This window comes from Rhea americana, unplaced genomic scaffold, assembly GCF_003343005.1.
Source record: "Rhea americana isolate MKP2758 unplaced genomic scaffold, rheAme1 scaffold_14, whole genome shotgun sequence".
NCBI lineage: Eukaryota > Metazoa > Chordata > Aves > Rheiformes > Rheidae > Rhea > Rhea americana.
This window is the reverse complement of record NW_028185483.1, coordinates 6,135,302-6,153,288: the sequence shown is the minus strand read 5'-3', so window position 1 is coordinate 6,153,288 and position 17,987 is coordinate 6,135,302. Positions and strand designations below refer to the sequence as shown.

The window sequence follows — 17,987 nt, the reverse complement described above, 5'->3', positions numbered from 1 at the left end:
GTGCTGCAGCTGCTTGTGTAACTGCGACGGACATTACAAATGCTGACTCAAGAGCCTATTTTCTTTTGTTATTGTTCGCTTTGTGTGTCTTTAGACACATCCCTCTTCTAGCTCAGGTGCAAATACTGCTCTCCCCCTGCAGCATCCTTAAATCTGTTGTTCCTAATGAAAGCCAGGCTAGTATAATATATATAGCAAATATATTGCAAATACCAGTTGTGCACGAGAATTACTGCACTTATGTCAATAACCAGGTATTGGTATCTACTATCATCATCTACAAAATATTAAAGGAATATGTTGTACTTCCTTTATTAGGCTTTGTTTGTTTCAAGCTGATTTAGGGTTTTAATGGGGGGCGGGGGGGGAGAGGAAATCAGCATAGTTTAACCCTAGCATTCCTGCATTAGATTATCTAGGATTTTGTAAATGAATGCAGTGGGCACAGGTTAGTCTTCATGCACCACTAGTCCCCTTTAAGCTCTCATCAGACCAAACCAGGGGTTCTATCATCCTCTAATGAGAAGTGAATGCATTACAAGTTATAAAATATATAAAAAGGAACTTTACAACAAGGGCATGCATAAGATACTCTTTACTCAATGAGATCAGAAGAGAAAATAATGCTATTCTGAAACTGAGGAAAATTCAGGCATTAGTGAAAAGGCATGCAGATTATAAAAACTGTTAAGCAATGGAACWTTGATATACAGAATTTTTATCATATATAAATATGTACATACACACATACAAAAATGTATATATGTTTTCAGAGTCTTTTCAAGAGACTATAACACCTGCCAGATTTTTCTTTGCAGCTTATACTGAAAGATCTTTTTACTTATGCCAACACTATTCTCAACCTCCAAATATAAAGATGGTTATGGGTCAAATAAATCCTTTAACAATGTGAAACAATGAATTATTTTAGATGTTTCACTGGCAGTCCATAGTAAAGCTCTTATATCAGCAACAAAGACTATCTTTTACTGTGCAAAGTCTTTTGACCTTGATCATATAATGAAAGACCAATAATATCAAGTGATTTTATAATCTTTTTTGATACTGTAGTTTGCAGTAGTGTAGGATATGGAAGGATAGTTTATCTTCCCCTTATCAGTTAAAAGGCTTACGGAGATGTTAATAGGGAAGAATAACACATCCTGTTATTTAAAGTGAAAGATGTTTAGATTGTGGAATATGATCCTCCAAAGATAGAATAAAAGAATCTATCTGCATAATGATGGRCTACCAGCATTAGTTCTTATAAAGAAAGAAGATAAATATATCCAGTCATAATGCGGCCAACAGGATGCTTGTATACCTTTAAAACAGGAGAGTGCTAACAAAAACATCCACAGCAACAAAAACACACTTACCGAATGACTATTAAATATGATCACTTATTTCCAGAGAGAACTGAAAGGTCAGTGTAAGTAATTAGCTGTATGAAGACGTATGTAAGAGAATGTTACATGCTGAAACATGTTATTTTTGAAAGAAGAGGCAGTGTATAGTTAGAGACACACAAGATACAGTTAGAAACAGTTGAAAAAGCATTTCATACTTCATTATGTTAAAATAATAGGTAGTACATTATTAACTATAACAAATCAAAATAGTTCTTTAAATATCACACAGCCACTCTGAGGCCTTACTACCTGAGTCAAGGGCTATGTTTTTCAACCTGGGCTTATAATAAGGCTAGATATATTTATGGCCATCAAAAGCACTTAGAGAAATATCATGCTTCAAGATATAAACATTAAGTCATGGTATTTTCCTCACTCTTCCACGTACAGTGTTACACAGCAAACATGGTACAATTAAAGAGTGAGGAACTGGTATATTTTGCATTGCTCTATCATAGAGGAAGATGATCAAACCAACCATTATAGTAAATTTTTGTGTCAATTAAATATATATCTTATGCCATGTGGAAGGACTAGATTTACATTCAAGTTAATTATTCACTTTACAGGAATTTGTTAATCACTAGTAAATAATAAAATCAACATTTTCCACTATGCTTTTAAGGTAAGTGGGAAACGTAAATCTTAAGATAAGTCTTGTGTGACTCAAGACTAAGCAATAAAACAACAGGCCAATACATCTAATTGCTAAAGTGGTCATAGGCCCATCTGAATTTACTTACTGTAGTACAAGTATGGAGTAATTTCACTTAACAGGATAATTTCATGAGATTTATTTCATGAGATCATTTCTACTGTAACACAAATATCTGTTTACTTTTGAAAGTTACCTTTTCTTCCAAAGGAAATGCCTCCAGCTGCCTTTGATTGCTGAGTACACAGAATAGCCATGCAAATTCAACAACAGTATCAGTTTCGCATAGTTTCCTTCGCATGCATCATTCAAGAGGCTCTCAGCCTGCCTGTGCTTTGTATTGTTGCATTCAGCACACGGAATAAAACACCTCAATAGAAAACTTGCCTACTATAGAAGGATCACCTCTAAAAAAGTGATTAAAAAAAAGCTATTACATGCAGTGTTCATAGTAATACCTTTCCTGAAACATTGCATTTTCAATTGTTTATAGTTTAACTCCACCAACAGTCCGGGCTGAATTTGCCCAAGTTGATCATCTTGGACTCTGTGAGACTTGATTCTGGTTGCATTGATTAGTTGTTTTTCTAAATGCTTTGGAAGTTTCAGCTGCCTCCAGTACAGTACTGGGAAAGTTTATCCTCCCTATGTTTCTGAGCAGGGACTCGAAAAATGTCTCTAGCCCATATTTACAGGCAAAGTGATGTCTGCTCATCCAAAATCAATCCAAATTTAGCCAGACCCATATAACCCCTCAAAATTGCTACTTCAAGTAGCCCCCTCCCTGTTCCAAAGACCAAGAGTAAAGTAGTGAAGCAAACTCTAATCTTCCAAGTCCCACAACAGAGTGCAACTTTTCCTTCCCTCATTTGCTTTACAAACTTTTTTTTTCTTTTTCTAAACAAACTCTCTGGTATTAATGAACATGTTATCAAGAGCAGGTCTAAAGCACTCTAATATAGTGACTTCCTCTGTGAAATTGGGAAACCAAGGTGATACAAAGCAATATACATCACTGAGTTACTGCTTTCTTGCTGCATTTTATAATGTTTATAAATATAATCATTTATAACATGCTAGTTGCCATAATATCACTTCTGTAAGTAACGCAGAAGAGTCAGGAAGTCAAATTTATGTATTCCTGCAATACAGTCCATACTTGCACCTGTTAGCAAATTGGTTTTGGATTGAAATTATAGGCACAAATCTGCTCCCGTGAATGACAAGTAGGGACATGAAGATAACATACCAATCAGCACTGGAAATACAGAAACAAGTTTTTTCTCACAGATCTCTTGATAAGAGATTGTCTGCAAAACAACAGTCCTTTAATCTGAAGCAAAATCATCACAGTTTTGAGAACATACARGAACTGCACTTCACCTTTTATTTAATGCAGACTTTCAGATTAAGTGCTCTGAAATGTTTATTTTACATAATACAAATATAACACATAAGCTTCCTAATAAATTAGGGAGAACAGAATAAAAGTAAACAACACAAACTAATATACAGTTGTGCCACCATAGGTAACAAATGAAAAGGACATGAAAACAAAAATGAAGTTTCTGTAGAGAATCTCTGACATGATAAGAGTCAAAGAACTCTGCTCCAAACTAAAGATAGGATAAAAATCTAAAGTGACACTGAAGTGGCAGTAAGTGTTAAAGTGGCACTCACTCTTGTTTTCTTAAGGACACCCTTTGCCTTGGTGAAAGTTCAGTAGAAGCATGTGTTTGTTATTCAAGCTCTGCCAGGATAAATGTTGAACGCACAAGGAAAATGAAAGCACAGGAGAAATATACTAAAATCATAAATCAAAATTACCTTTTATGCTAGCTAAACATTTTTCATGGTCAAATACTTTTAAATATTTGTTTAATTCCCCAACAACATAAATATTTTATCAAGAAAAAAGATTACAGAAGAGGTAAGGACTTAATGCTTAACAAAAACATACAGACTACCCACTAACAACAGACAATTTTCACCAAGTATTTTTTTTCAGTACTCCTTGCGAATAAGTCCACATTCTCACGGAAATGACAGAGAATAAACAAGAATAGAGTTGCTGCTATCAACAGTAGAAAGGATGGTCCTAATATGCCCTTCTGAATTTATGAGTCTACTCCTTCCAGCCAGGAAGCTGGGAGATAGAACTAAAGATATGCAGATTTAAGTGACTTCATAACCTCACAAGCTAAAAAAGTGTGCTACCAAACTGCAGCAGTTCAAGCTCTGARACATCCTAGTCAATTTTCCATTTGGTTTAAAGAATATTGGTTACTTTGGTCTTCATGTATACAATTTCTTCCAGAGGATCTTAATGCACCTTATTAGATACTATCAAGAGCAGAAGTACCAGAGCCACTATGAATAAATTTTTCAGCCATGGGGAATACCTGTAACCTCAACCGGAACCAGCGAATTTGTTTATTTTCAGCAACTCTAACAGGCCTGACATAAGTAAACTAGTTAGTCTTATTCCATGCTTCCAGTCTCTATTAAGTCATATCACTCAAATACCATGCAAATGTAGTGATATCCCTTCCAAAATGAAAGAAATCAGCTTATGTTTAATGCTTTTGTAGAACTGCAATTGATCCTCAAGGTCTCAGTTACATAGTTCATTATGTGCATGAAAAGTCAGAGTGACATATTCACTAACATTTTGATTTTAAAATGAGGAACTGCGGCATCCAGGGATAAAACTCATACAACACAACGCTGACAAGGACAAAGAAGAACAGGCAAAAAAATGTGGTAAGAGAAGGGGAATAAGAAATTCCCTTGGGAAATAAGAGATCATGTAGATGACCTTCCATTTGCTAAATAAACCCTAGAACAAGTGTCCCCTTGAGACTGCTAGAAAAGCAGCATTGGTAGAAACCACTAGGATTGAAATAGGTGTAATCTTTGTGAGTTAGGTATTAATCTTGCCAGTGTGAATCATTTTACTGTGCTTTAGCTTCCACTACACTATTAGAAGTCTAGCATAATGTTTACCTTCTCCTTATACAGTTAGACCTAGTGGTCAGAAAATAAAATTCAGAAATTCTGTTATGAAACTGATAAATCTGGCAGCCCATTTCTGAGAGGTATCTTGCTTATTACTGTTAAGATCCATTTTCACCTCTGATTAAAACAGTTTTCTCTGAGTTTCAGATATATACCTTAGTCACAATCAGGACAACTCCTATCCACAATTAAAATCATGTCCATATCAAGCATTTCATGATTACAGTACAACAAGGATACACTAATTAGCAGGATACCAGCACCTAGGGTGTGGCTCAGGACAGATTAAGGTCACTTGGTCGAAGAAACTTCAAGAGTGTTAACAGCATGTTTCACACTGGTCTGCAAAGTATTTCACTGAGCCCCGAACAGAAACCAGATTCATCTTTCTTCCAGCAAGTTCAATCAATTTAATATTCTATTTCATTTCATAAGACATTCTCGGTTTTATCTCCTTACCTGTGTTAACGAGCATCTGGATGAGTGATTTGATACTCTCCAGAAATCAGTTTATTATATTAAAAACTRTGTCCCATGCTGACTAGTCCCTGGGCCTCTCTTCACATAAATGTGCTTGGCTTTCTTTCCTGGAGACCCTCTGCAAGCTCCCATCAACAGCCCTTGTCTGCTCCTCTCCTGTTCTAGGAGACTTCCCTTAACCACTGACCTTGTCTCCACGTCCACCTTGCCCCACTTTCTATTCAACTGTGTATTTGCATAGAAAGCCTGCTGTGGTGCTTTGATCCAAGTAGGCGTACRCCTCGTCACAGTTTCTGGGTGTAGCAATATTTCTGTGTTTGGCATTCTGCACTATGGTGACTATCATATGAGAATTTGACCAGAAATTAGGAAATACTTTGTGCTAAAACCTGTCACTGCTCTGTAGGATACAATTTCTATTTAAAAATCCAAACCTGGTTTCTCTGTGGCATTTCATTAAAGCAAACCATGCTAAAATATAAATGGAAAGGCTCCACTAACAAAAGCAAGTTAATTCAGGCACTCCATCCACAAGTCACTCTTTTGTGCCTAGGCTGACATTACGTATCAAGTTTACAAAGCAAAGGGAAAGGAGTAAAAGATGGACAAAACAAATGACATTTAATAGCCTTCTTTTTTCAGTCTATGTATGTACRGCTTTTGTTAACATGGAACTAGAATTATATATAAAAATACTATTACTTTTTCTGTTTAAATATTCCTGCTTGAATGTTCTCTGATATACTTTTCAATTATGAGACAAATACTGAATTTCTTATTGAAATACTAGCTTCAGTAAGAATTCTGTCTATGTACACAGCAAAAATTGTGCTAAAAACTGAAGATTTGTCATGACAACAGAAGGCTCATTTGGCAGAACAACTGTCTGGATGTTCCAGTTCTTGACAACTAAGACTCACACACCTGGGAGTTATGCTTTAATTATTGTAATACTTATTTATTACTATAGCTTTATATACTAGTTTAGAATACTGCATGTTAATTACTAAACAGGAAAGTTAAATAGAAATAATAATCCCACCTCCAACTTTCCAAAAGTCATAAGTCAGGCACCAATTTACATGAGATCAACTGCAAAATTATGAAATGTCAAAGTGTTTTAAAATGGCAAATTTAGAAAAACATCTCTTTTTTGTTTTCTGATACTTCATATTATCTTTAGACTTCCTCAAGCTTTTCTCTATAGTCAGAAGGACTAAAAAATTTGTTTAAAAATCAAGCAGATCCTCACATAACTTCTCAGCTCGAATTGGTATTTTGGAGAGTATCTTCAATTTTCATAGACGGCTCCATCAAATTATGCAAATTGATGATGTTGTAGAAGTCATTGGCCCATCATGTTCTGGTCTCCCTCTAAATTACAGTTTAACTGTTACATTTCTAAAAGGGGTAGTATTATTGAAGTCAAATAGTTGCAACTTCAATCTGATATTATCTCCACTTCAGTATTTGTATGCAAGGAAATGAAAGTAATTAGAAACATTAAAACTAAGCATAGATTTTTCACTGTCCACTTGTTTTTAGCACAACTCTTATCACCAGTTTCACATTCAAAATTCTTGTTGCTGCCATTAGAAAGTTATAATTTCACAATTTACATGCTTCACAATTTTCCAGATTTTGCTGGATTTCACATTCCAACTAATACAGTCAAAGAGTACTCACCTCAGCTCTTTGATCTATAATAAAAATATCACTGATGTTYTTACAATGTCTTTTGCAAGGCTGTAAGCTCCAGCCCCAGGCCTCTAGTTCTTCCAATTTCAGTGCTGCTTAAGAAGTAGGACATACCATACTCAGTGTTCTTTACTATGGAATTTATCCTTCCATGGGACCATGGGACTCAAAAATATTTCTTTTTCTTAAACCAACTGGAACATTATGAATCTTTTTTTCTCTCATCTCTAAGTGTGAAAATAACATGTAGTCAGCACACAACAATGTAARAACCAAAGCTATGAACAAAGCTATCACTGAACAAACAGCCTGATAGGCAGAAGGGGAGGGAGATCTTAAAATGGTACAACTGGCAACACCCTCCAGGAAAACACTACTTTCACCTCTTAGTATGCTGTTCTGTGGCAGTCTCTGAAGTAGAAACCCTCACTACAAACACTAAAACTCAAGCAGACAGCCATGGGGGGGGCTCTTACTAATGAACTTAATTTTAAGGTCATCCCAGAAGTTAATCATGTGAAGATCATTAACTGTAATAATATAAACGCACCTTTATCCTCTTCTCCTCAGCAATTCAACTGACATCCACATATTTAATATGCTAGTTAATTACAGTTACCAAATAGCACCAGGTAGAAGCAGGTTACCAATTTTCCTTCTTTCTTTTTTTTAAGTTTTCACTGATTTTATCRGATGGCAATATGGCCTTCTGTCACCTGCTAATTCCTAGTTCAACTCTGCATGGTTCAAAAGATTATCAGAAGATTAGGCTGATCAGATACTCTACTACAAGCAAGCCAGGATTTTCGTCATGGAAAATTCATAGGTTATTTTTATTTTGCTTTTTTCATTGGTCAAGCTATATGAAAAAAGAAGACCTTCTACAATCTGTGGCAAAACTGGCAGCATTTCAAATCCATACAGTCTCTGCAGAGTCCATAAATATCACCCTTTAGCAGGTTCATAGCCATATTTGCTGAAGTGTAGGGGATAAAGGAGCATGTTAGCAAATCTGAGTTACTAAAACTTTTAAATAATTTTGAGGAAAGAAATTTCTCAGCAAAATTTATGTAACTGAATTATTCAAAACATCAGCTTTAGGATTCATTAATAAGAGATTTTTTTTTTTAAGAATAAAAAGCTCTTTCTCACATTCAGGGAAAAAAGTGAAAAAATTGCCAACTTTCTTACAGACATCAAAAGTCAAAATAAAAACAAGGTAATAAGTTTGTCTATATGCAATGCTTTTGTAAACTCTTAAAAAAAAAAAAGTTTACATTGGCAATATGACCTGGCAACCCTAAGTATTTATCCACAGAACAAGTACAATAAATGTGGCTGCAAGACATGTCTGTGTTCCAAAACAAAATATTTGAAATATAACGCCTTACAGAAGGTACATATCTACTTTTCAGGATGAAGGAAGCTCTTCTATCCCAGCCAATAACTCCTTCTAAGCAGCTCAATTCCCTGGCACRGGTGGTTGAAAAGAAACGGGGAGGGTTGGTAAGATTACATTTTCTCCTTTGAATCCTCCTCCCAACTTTATCCCCATCCCTTTCCCTCCTTTATCCTGACACTGATAAATTTTAAGGACTACTCCATTTCTGTAAGAGGAAGAAATTTTTGTCTCTGATTCACTTGCAGATCTTCTAGTTATTGCAAAGTAGTCTACATTGATCAAATGGTTGCAGGAGAACAGATCTCGTCAACATATACCAGGRGCAAGTAAAATCTAACACCTGCCACTATCCCAGCTTAAAGGAGGAAGGAGTTAACAGACAGCAGGTGGACTGACTATGCAAACCCCTATGTGCGCATCGTTTATCCCATATAACAGAGCAGTGCTATCAGTGTGAATTCATCTCAAATGAATATCCTCTTCACCATCACAAATTATTCTCCTTGCAAGTTTTCACATTCTGATGTTCCTTTTCCCTCCTCAAAGGGCTCAGCTCCTATTTTAATAAGGCGATCAGTGAATGTAAAAACCYAGCTGTGTCCCAATGGGCAAAAGCCACATCCAGTGTTTTGGCCCCATGGACAGAACATCCTTGCTCTACTCCTGCCCACTCATCACTGCAGGGGGTAGGTGGGACATAATGTTCCTTTCAAGTCCTGAGTTGAGGCTGAAGTTTCAGCCTAGCCAGGGCAGGAGACAAGCAGTCTCACTCGGGATTTGTTATGGCATCGCTGTAGTCCCATTGCCCACATTAAGGTTGATGCCCTCTTGCTATGCAGTTGCTATGGCTCCCTCATTAGCCCTGTCACTGTTCAGCTGGAAAAAAAAATGGACTCACCTGTGCATTTTGAGCAAAGTMTGATTCCTCAGACTTTTCTAAAAACACACTGGTGTGCTATTTTAAAGGACGACTTACTGGCAAGGCATCATCAGTATTTTTTATAAAGTACGAAAGCAGTGATCTTCATATAAAACATTCAAAATTTCCTAACTGTGAAATCAGAAGAAAACAATCTGAAATGTTAGCCCATTTATAATGGGCTAACAGCCTTGTAGCATCTGTATTTTCCACTCAAATCTTATACCACAAAACCCAAAGGCTGTACTAACTGGGTCACAATAGATGACATTCATCTGAATTATACATTGCAGCCATGAAAAAAATCACAAGTTTAAAAAATTTGTATGTCTAAAGATACCCATGCTCTTCTACTAAAACAATAAATATCAGTATTTTATTCATCTACTGCAAATCAGTGTGTAAAGCTGTGTATGACTTTATTAATTAGAAATTTTCTGTTTTCCTGTATCATAAAAATATTAACCTTACAAAATTGTGCAAGTCTAGTAACAGTCCTTACAAACCTAAGAATGAAAGTTTAGAAAACTAATTTTTGGTTTAAACGTTGTTTTAGAATTAATGATTTAAAATTTTCTGAAGTGAGAAAGATATACAGTATCTACACTAACTACAGGGCTTGTAAGCTAGTCACGTAAGTCTTGTAAGCTAGTCATGCAGGTCAACTCTGTGAGGATACTTTTTGCTTAATTAAGCATGAACTCTGAGTATTCTTAAATTTAATTTGTATCTATATTTCCTCTGTTCTAGGCATTTTAAAATGCCCCACAGTAAAGTGACAATTGCTTTTTCTCATAGTCTGCATTTAGTGCTGCATTGTTTTCCAAAATTGCCAGATAATAATCCAAAGTCTTTTCAAGCCATAATGCTCTCCAAGTAAAATATTAATATTACTTACACCACAACACAYGTTTTAGCACTCAGCGAGCAAAGATCCACATTTTTAGCAATGGCAAAATGCAGCTGAAGGCTTTCTCTTGCTGGTAGAGCAATCAAGTTTAATCAACTATCTTTTGAGCCTGTCTCTTTTGCCAGGGCAAAACATGCCTCTGGAGGAGAACTTACAAGATATAAAACTTATTTCATATAACGTTTTTAACTAAGTAAGCAAACATTTTTTTTTTTTTTTTAATTAGCTAAAGGTCTGTGCTGAGAGGCTCGTTCTCCTCCCTCTGACCTTCACGGATACTCAATAAGCCTCTCCTGTTGTTCATTCACACTTTACACAGACAGTGGCAAATCATGGAATAGAACTTATGTTTTCAACTCCTCAAAATTATACTCTGAGTGTTAGACAGTAATCTATATTTAAATCTCTTTTTATATTTCTAAACRTGGCACAAATATTCATTGTGCTATTAATGTCAACTAGCAAGCTAATAATATGCTAACTTTCTGTATTTTCATTTCAAAACAGGAGCAAACTTTCTGCTATTACTGATCTATCTTCCTCTGGCTGAGGAGTCCAGCTGAAAGTCTAAAACGGCATCCCAGTGAAGCACTGTCTAGATAGCACAAAGGCCAAAGAAGCACCTAATTAATCACACAACATATGCTTATTTCATCAAGAAACACTGATGTGGATTAATCCATTGAGTTTAAATGCCTCGACCTTAATTAACTTAATGAAAATAAGAAAAGTAGCTTGGAGAATGAACTTTATGACAAAAAATTTGTTCTACTGATAAGCCGCTATGATAATTATTTGGAGAGGGAACACATGAAGAAATTTTTTGATGCAACAGATGTAAATTCTTAGTTAGAAAGAAATACAAGCTTTAAGACAAATTTTCAAGTTTATTATCACTTATTTGAATAGTTTGTTTCTTTTTTGGTGGATTTGCTATCATCTCAGATCTTGACTTCAAGGCTAGCTAACTTTCTAAAGATACTTTATGGCTTAACCAGGCATTCTAGACTTACTGCTGAATCCACTGGTGAAGTCCTGTAATTGGAGTTATGCAGGAGACCAAACTAGGTCATGAAAATGATTTCTTGTGGTCCCCCAAATCTACAGTTTTAAAAATTATTTTATGTTTGCTCATGAGTTTTCTCAACCATATTTCCTAAAATGCTGCACCTTCACTACAACCAAGGGACCAGTATTATCAGGAGGAAGAGTGAGAAGTATCTTGCAGGGTTGGAAGAATGCTCCTGCAAAGCAGTCTATCCTCAACTCGTATCAGCCATACTACCCTTCACATTAGTTTTAAGAATCTTAATATCTGGGCATTCTTTTTAGCTATACCACCAACATGTTTTAGTAAGCTTTACATTAGATAATAAAGGAGCCACCAGAAGTACTTCCTCACTAACAGTTCATAATATAATTACTATAATGACACCTGCAGGAAATAGCAGACCCTTGTTCTTTCACGTATGTGGCACTGTAAGAATGTAAAACAGTGTGGGCTTTAATGCAACACTATATTTGAATATTAATGCTAACATTTGATCTTGTTTTACAGTAACTTTGATAATCATCCAGCCTGAAATTTAAGAAAAAAAATTAAGAGTAAAATATGTAAAATATTACCAAAATGTAAGAGGTAATTGAAATATTTGGCAGGCTTAATCTTATTAGACTCATGTCCCACCTCCCCTCCACCCCAAAAAGCCTGATTAATTCCTATCTACACAAAAGGAAATGTCTATTTTGCAATAGCATACCCACACATATATGGCACTTCAGTTAACATTGATGAAGTCATATTTTACTTCATCTGTAATAGAGCTCCCAACACCACAATGATACATAACTGCAGACATACAGCAATAGCAAAATAATAAAATCCATTTGAAAGATTGAAGAGATATGAGTATCACTGATTAACAAAGAAGAGGAACAATGTATCAGGCTTTAGAAGAATTAGTCCAATAAGCCTTGAATCAATGAAGTAGTTTTCAGTGAATAAAATAAGCAAACGGTAAGTCTTTTGTTATCAACGGAATTACTCATAAGCCTTAAGTTTATTCACGAATTAAACATTTTATACTCTAGTCTGAGATGTGAAAAACATTTTGGCCCAAACAATTAAATGGCTGATACAGATGATAAGCAAAATATATGTTTATATTCAGTTATGAATTGTTTTCTAACCAAACACATCACACTACCTAAGGGAAAAAGAAATCTAACCTCAGAGCCAAGTCCTGATGGCAGCTATGCCAGCAAAATCTACAGTGTAAATTAAATAATTTTAGTTCTATCTATCAGGTAGAAAGTACTAGAAACACTGCTGAAGCAAAATACTCAGCCCAATTGGGGGGGGGGAAGGGGGGAGAAATCTTGCATTACTTTCTCTTGACCTACTTCCAGGCTATGAAAGCAGACTCAAGTTGCCCTTTGTCATTAGGGGGTAAACTAGCACAGAAAGAAATGTTAGGACATGTAGAAACAAAGTGAAAGAAAGATGTGGAGCAAAAACAGGAGCTTGATGAATCAGCAAGACAAAAACACTCTAATATAAAAAATTTGGAAATTGAAAACCTACAATGAACAGGAAGGAACGAAGAAATTAGCAGAACAAGGCTTTCACTTGCCTGTATGTTGGGGAAAAAAAGAAAAGATATCAGTCAATCAAATGATAATTAAAGAGAAAGAATTACTGCCAAGAAAAGGTTCTGCCTAAAAATGCCTTACTATTCTTTGTGAGTATAATTCAAAACGGTAAACTAACTACACAGAGCCAGATCTAGATTTTAAAGATGGCACCAGGGATAGAACTAGGTGATAAAGCATGATACCAAATAAAATTTACATATCTATTGCTTCAGAAAACAGCTATGCTAACAGCAGAAGAACAAACAATAACACTGTGTCTAAAATATAATTCCTCTAAGGTAACTATAAATGTTGGGGTTTTCTTTTGGGGGGGGGGGACAAGTATTTAAGAAGGAGGAAAACTCATTACTATACCTCTGGTTGACCTGAAAGACACCTTTAAAGTCCCTTCACTGCTATGAACAGCTACTAGAAATCCATCACTTCTAGAAAAAATCATATATTATTAGTAGTGACTCAAGAGAACACAAGACTCGGCACAGATCACAGTTCCTTCTAACTGTTTGAAATCTACTTACAAGTAATAGCTACATCCTAAAGCTCAGACTGAGACAAATCCTTTAAATTAGCATTTAAGTAAATGTAATCATGCTGATAACATCTGGCCTAATAATTCAGCTTTACTATATGTYAATGTTTTTAATCAGTCCAGGCTGAAATCTACCAATGTTTATTATTACCAGGACGGAAAGATTACTACACTAAGTGAATTAAACAGGATCCAGTAATACAGGGTCCAGCACTAATTTTCTTTTTTTTTTTCGCTGGTGCCTATGATTAACAAGGAAACATCTGCAAGAAAACCCTGAGTGTGGGCTGATAATCTCATTTGCACCAAAAGCATGCACACAGAAGCACATAATCTGCTTTATACATAATTTATTCCTGAGGCTCAGCAATACCAGTCTCACTGATGAGCTATTGTGACGTTCCACCTTTATTCTCTTCAGAAAAGTGTGCGCAACAGCAGTAACTAAGCCCCCTCTCCAGAAATTCATCAATTTACATTTAGAAGTACCAAAACAAATAATAAGGCAAATAATAAGGTCACGACTGGCATCTAGTATTTCCTGAATGAATCAAAGTTTGAATCAAAGCTGGAATCATGTAATTTTACCACAAACATAATACACTGGAGAATGGAGAAGTGACCTTCACCGTTTCATTTTGCAGTCCTTGTTTAAATGTGTTTAGCAATAGTGATGCTTAAAAATCCCTTATTAAGGTGGCATGACATGACTGTACTGTAGAACTGTTTGCATCAGTAATCTAGAACTCCTGATTCATATTTAACGTAATCTGGCTAATCCTAGTTGTTATTTTTATTGTTAATATCCCTTTGTGCACCATAACGTGATCATTGGTCAACTGCTTGCTCAGTGAATGTCAATGTTGAAATGAAATAGTGATACAGTGATATGACACCCTACAGGGGAAATTTCAAAATTAGTTTTTAGATTCAAAAGTTGTGGCACTTGCTTAGCTAGATGTCTTTTCCCAGCACTGAATTTACAATTTATTGCTTCCTGACCATCAGACACAGTACAAAGCCTGCTACAATAATAATCCTGTTTGCTTGGATGAGAWCCTTTTTGTCATTGGTATTCCTGCTCTACATTTATTTAATCCATTTCTTCAAACCTACTGACTTTTGGATTTTTAATAGCAACAATTATTATCAGGGGTATGAAGTTTTTCACATATCCTGGTGAATCCTATGAAAATATTTTCTTTAAATAGTTAGTGCTATAAGAAGGGAGGCCACTAATGTCACAGACTTAGACTTTAGATAAGTGTTAAATTTGAAGATCTAGGTACAATATTGTTAGTTTAGATTTTTTCATACTGCATGCTGCAAAGGTGATATCCATTCCATTGACACAAATCTCTCGGAGAAATCTCTTGGATTCTTTTAGAGAAATCTCTAGGTAGAAGTCCTAAGTACTTGGAAAATATATATCAAAAAACATACCCTACTGGGAAAAATCCCTCCTCCAAAAGGTAACAAATAGTGTAACAACATACATACATAAGTTTAATTTATTTGGCTTCTAACAAAGACAATGGAAGGATAAAAAATGACTACCCTTTCTCCCTCCATTTCATTGGTTTCTACAGTGAGCCATGGAAAGATAATAAGGGAACTCTCATACTTAGTAATACTCACACATATACTCTATTCTAGTCTCGAGCAGTGTGAAAAATAGACTCAGATAGAAAATTATTTCTCCTCACATTAAAGCTTTCTAGGAAGACAACAAATTTTTATTGTAAAAATTGTAGCTAGCAGAGTTATTCACATTTTCTTTGGACTGTTTTTTCTTAATAGAAAAAAACCTTTATAATTAAAACAGCTAGAACGTTCAAACAAATTTAGTTTAAATTACATTTAAAATTAAAACACTGTGCAATTTTCTCTTCTACCATAACTAGCACTAGTTTTGCATAAGCCTATGAAACCACGCAAACAATTTTCCCTAGAAGTCATTGTCAGTCACACTCTTGAGTTATAGATTTTTTTTTAATTAGCATTTAAGATCTTGAAATCTTTGCCTAAGGAAGTAGATTTTAAGCATCTTACTTTCATTCAAGAATTATTTACTCAGAAAGTGTTGTTGTTGTTATAACACTGGTTTTGGTAATAAATACAYTTCTATGAGTTTACCCCAAAGCTGCTAGGCTTAAGAGTAATATTTTTCTACTAGAATGTAAGAAATATAAATAACAGAGAGAGAGATATACAGACTTTTTTTTTTTTTTTAATGGTAGTGTTTATGGATAAGCAAAAAATAGTGCTTGCGAATAATAATGCCTGATTCCCAAAGAATGTATAATCTAACACGCTATCTCTCCAAATTACTGAACTATTTAATTTTACTACACAGTCTTAAGTACATTAGCAGCCTTATTCATAAAAATAAAACATGCAGATAAATGTTTTATATATGTATAGATTAAAAAAAAAGAAAGAAAAGGAAAGGAAAAGAAAAAGCTTTCTGGAATATGCGTTTTTATGGTGTACCAGAACAATGCAACACGTTCAAAGGTCAGTCAACTACTCTGACAATCATTTTCATGACTATATATGGAAATAAGTCTTCAAGTGATCATACAGACTACTGGGTGTTATTACAGCAACCATGCAAGCGATTAACCACACGCACACCTTGGTATTACATAGAACCACTTAGTACAGTTCAGAGGAGTTCACKGCAGCATCTTGGCTGTACTTCCTCTAACCATCATATCAGCCTGTACAACATTTGTATTTCGCAGTTCATGAAGGCATCAAGGAATACATAGCTGCATTTAGTATAATCACCTGTGTCCACCTACAAGGGATAGCTGAGGTTTAAAGGCAGTCATATTAACAGACAACATCTCATGTAAGTCCACACAGTGGATTAGTCCCAAGAGGAACAGTATGTTCACCTCTACTTTCTAATTAGATTGCAACAGAACAAATACAAGCAGAATCAACATGCCTTTGTGTTGTGGGCCCTGCTGCTCCAAAGTCACTCCGTGTTACTAAGTGTCAAGAAGAAATTTAAATAAGTGCCCTGTGATGGAAAAGAAGCAACAAAAGCCAAAGATGATGCAGGTCTGGGTGTGGGAGAACCATGCAAGAAGTGAGAGGACTGTTAAAGTGAGAGAAAATAAAAATAAAAAACTTAAGCAGAAATCTTGACAGTACTGTATATACTGCATTTGATAGCTAGCTCTGCCTGAATGCAGGGAATAAATTTCCTGCCTGAATTTTCCCAAGTTCTGCAATTTGCGAGTCCTGCTCCCCTATTTCATCAATATAAATTCTGCACTGGAGAAGAAATTACAAAATGGTCTCAAGGCACACTACTTATTTCTTTAGTCATGAGGCACTCTTTCCAAATGGGTGATGATAAACCTCTCGCTCTTAATGAGGGCACAGAGACATTAATGTATAAAATAATGAGATGAGGCAGAAACAARGAGGAGGTGAATTGAAATTGTATTGGGCTTCTTACTGTGCGTTCAAACACTGCACAAAGCTGGGTATTTGGGGTTTGGTGAGTGCCCACAATATTAAGGAGAGCTCCCAGAAGACGTCAGTTATCTTCACAGCATAAAGGCTGCTGTGCCTGACAACGCAGGTGTCATTACGGGCACTGGAGAGTCTTGTTAAGACTAAGGTAACAGAAAGAGCACGACAACATGGTCAGACGGCAGCACCTGGGGCTTTGTCACTGGGAAGGCACAAGCGCTCCTGACCTCCCTCCCAGTGAGGGGTAGGGAGCAGAAGAGACCTCTTTCATGAATAACTATGAGTACTTGTCACCAAACATGTAATTTGGGCTTTTTTTTTTGKATATGCTTAAAGTAACTACACCATGAATTTCAGTAGAATTCTACCTATGCCAAATAACAGTGTTTCTATAATAGCTATATTAACATGATCTCACTATTGATTTAAGAGACTTCCACGCAAAAGCACTTTCTTTGTTGTTGTCAAGCACTTTGTCTGCCTCATTTATTCCTTACAAATACTCTGGGAACAAATCTCAAAAGGCACAGTCAGCTATTTCTACTCAGTCAGCTAGTAGAGAACACTGCAATAAGTGTTGAAAAGTAACTTAAGATGAAACTCAATTACATTTTCCAACGTTTCTCAAAATATCCTGGTTCCTCTGCGTGTCAGCAACCAGGGTACTTTGAGAGGTCAACAGAACTTTGTACAAAACTGTATCATGTACTTTGCAGAACAAAAATAACTAGGTATGGCTGAAAACGTTAATTAGCAATAGATACCCTAAAAGCATGCATGTGAAGCAAATCAGTAATAGAAATACACAGATAAATTC

At 35.6% G+C, this 17,987-nt stretch overlaps 1 protein-coding gene across 1 annotated transcript in view; it reads right to left on the bottom strand.

Moving 5' to 3' along the window:
* PLS1 (plastin 1) overlaps nt 1–17,987 on the bottom strand; it is a 45,276-nt gene that overhangs the window by 26,464 nt on the left and 825 nt on the right. The gene's annotated exons all lie outside the window — the stretch shown is intronic.